The following is a 2,500-nucleotide window of genomic DNA, read 5'->3' as shown; positions in this document are numbered from 1 at the left end:
ACTCAACATGACCTACGCGGAGGGTAGATTACCGAAGGCCTGGAAGAAAGCTTTTATAATACCTATTCCAAAATCATCTGGGGGTTACATACCTGTATCTCCGACTGCCTGTACATGAAAAAAGGTGTAACAAATATTATTAGACTAATATACATGATTAAATATAAACTGTCCTGTAATTTGCTGGTTTTATGAAGGGAAATGGAACATCAGAATGTGTAATTCAGTGTTTATCCAATGATGCAGAAAAGTGTTTATTTGTTATAGATTTATAGGGAGCTTTTGATGAAGATAATGGGGAAGTGATTCTATATAAACTGACAGGAAAGTTGCTGAGATGGATTGGTGACTATCTGACATTTAGGAAAGGTTGCGTATGGTTTCAAGGCTGTTTTTCAGAGGAGGACATTTTTGAGTTGGGCACTCCACAGGGAGATGGATTGTGCAGCACCAGCGCTTTCTATAGCTTGTCGGGGGAGGCTCCGAAGGCTTGAAACCATGAAGAATAAAGCTATGCGTTTTACCCTCGGGTGTCAAAAGAATGTTATGATAGACATAATGAGAACAGAGACAGGATTGCAAAGTATATTCTCTTCGTCTTTTTTTTTTTTTTTTTTTTTTTTTTTTTCCTATTCTTCTCTTCTCTTCTCGTCTTTATGTTTTTTCTTTCTATTAATCCCCTTTCTTCTCCCCTCTTCCCGTCTTTTTCTCCCTAATGTCTTCTATCCTCCCCCATCTTCCTTCTCCCCCACCTCTTCCTTACCTTCCTTCTTCCTTCTCCTTTTTTGTCCCTCCTTATCCTCCTCTTCTTGCTTCTTCTCCACCCTCTTCTTCTTCTTCATGAATGAATAAAGAAATAAGGAGATAGATGACGAATAAGATATAGAGGTGCTGAAAGATAAAGAAGAGGAAGAAGAAGATAGGAGAGGAGGGAATAAGTAGATAGAAGGAGAATCAGGGATAAGAAATCCCGGGAGATGAAAAAGAAGGGGAGATAGAGAGAGATGAAAGGATGGATAGATAGGGGAGAGGGGGGATACAGAGAGAGAGAACGGAAACGCGAGAATGAGAGAAATATAAAAAGGAAACAGAGAGATATGAGATGACGCTAATAAGAAAAAAAAGTCCGTGAATAGCAACCCGCGCCCACTCTTCGAAAACACACAAATAAGCCGAAGGTCACAAATAAGCAGTAAAGCGTGTAAAGTGTTTTCCTTCGTTGTTTTGTTTAATTGTATGAACTCGGGTTTATCATGCTTGTTCTAGGGGACTGCGATTAGCAATGCTGCATAACATACGTGTCAAACTGAACTGAGAGCTATTGCACTGATTATAGTGCCGCTGAAATCTCCTCGCTGATATTGGTAATAATTCAAATGTTGATAATAATGAGTTGTTCAGCATGAGCCTTTTACAAGCGCTAGCAAGGAAGAGAGGAGGGAGAAGACGAAAAATGAGGCAAACAAGATGGTAAGAATAATGATTATACACTGTATCTGTTTCCTGGACGAGGGATGCTGATAAGAGTCCGAGTGATTAGTGAGTAACTAATGGGTAAATTGCATCACTGAGGATGAATGAGGAGAGTGATGACGAGTAAAGGGTTGATGAAGGGTCAGGGATAAGCGAGTGAGTCATATAAACGGATAAATGATGAAGATAAGAACCACAACATTCGTATATCAAAGACGCCAAAATCACATTACATCAACATAAACGATTCATGGCATTTTCTATTCTTTCTTTTTTTTCCAAAATACCTACCAACCTTAAACATTAATTCCAATTGAGAAAAATCATATGATCAGTTTATACCAAACTTGGGACACCGCAACTCAATGTCCTTAAACATATTCCTATCAGCAGAAAAGCGGTTTTCTTTCTTCGGAGATAACCTACAGTGAACCTTCACATCAAAAACCATGATACGTCTTCCCATCAGAGGGACAGTACCTTTAACATTTCCCTTCATGTTCTTTTTCCAAGACATCTACCAACCTGGAGACTCTGCCTGGACTTCCTCCAACGTCTTGCTCTGGTGCACCAACGCCTCAACAGCCACGGACAGGTTCACGCACACCATAAACCGGTTCACGAACACGAAGAATGTCAGCGCCCCCAAGGCCGCCCTTGCCGACGCCCTCCCTGCACCAGGGCCGCAGGAAGGATAAGTAGAAGCCAGATTTGCGGAGCAGATGCCACGCCGGGCTTGTATGCACTGAGGCGAGCCCGCCTGTGCCAGCGTGTGCTGACTCGTGAGAGAATGTGCCAACGAGTGTTGACTCGATCTGAGCTTGGTCCTTACCCAGCTACGTCAGTAACCGCCAGGTGACAGTGGAAGCTCACGAGCTCGGACGGGGCTCGAAACGCCTCGAGGTCGACAATGAGCTTTTTCATCGCGTCAGGGGATCAGGATTCTGTCATCGCGTCAGGAACCGCACAAAATATACTATGAATATTGGAAGTTGATGTTGATTGACAAATACATCTTCGTCTTAAT

Source organism: Penaeus japonicus, unplaced genomic scaffold (assembly GCF_977035675.1).
Source record: "Penaeus japonicus unplaced genomic scaffold, GWHDUDI00000001_assembly GWHDUDI00000038, whole genome shotgun sequence".
NCBI classification, from domain to species: Eukaryota; Metazoa; Arthropoda; class Malacostraca; order Decapoda; family Penaeidae; genus Penaeus; species Penaeus japonicus.
The sequence above is the reverse complement of the archived record's forward strand: the minus strand, read 5'-3'. Positions refer to the sequence as shown.